Source organism: Cucurbita moschata, unplaced genomic scaffold, assembly GCF_002738365.1.
Source record: "Cucurbita moschata cultivar Rifu unplaced genomic scaffold, Cmos_1.0 Cmo_Scf00166, whole genome shotgun sequence".
Classification (NCBI taxonomy): domain Eukaryota; kingdom Viridiplantae; phylum Streptophyta; class Magnoliopsida; order Cucurbitales; family Cucurbitaceae; genus Cucurbita; species Cucurbita moschata.
In genome coordinates, this window is record NW_019268682.1 from 122,281 (window position 1) to 122,581 (window position 301).

The following is a 301-nucleotide window of genomic DNA, read 5'->3' on the forward strand; positions in this document are numbered from 1 at the left end:
CGAAATCAGAGCTAGTCACTAGGCGATGTGCCAGTGAGGACGCTTGGCACTCAGAAGGGGTCGATAGTGAGATCCCACATCGACTAGAGAGGTAAAGAAACATTTCTTGCAAGGGTCTGAAAACCTATCCATAGTAGATTCGGTTTAAAACCGTGAGAGATATCGAGACGTAACGAACGAAAGCAGACAATATCAACTAACGGTGGTCTTGGATTGTAATAAAATATTGGCTGGAATAGCTCAGTTTGCACCAGGTTGGAGGTTCAAGCCCTCCTTCTAGCGATGTGTGAATGAAGCGTGC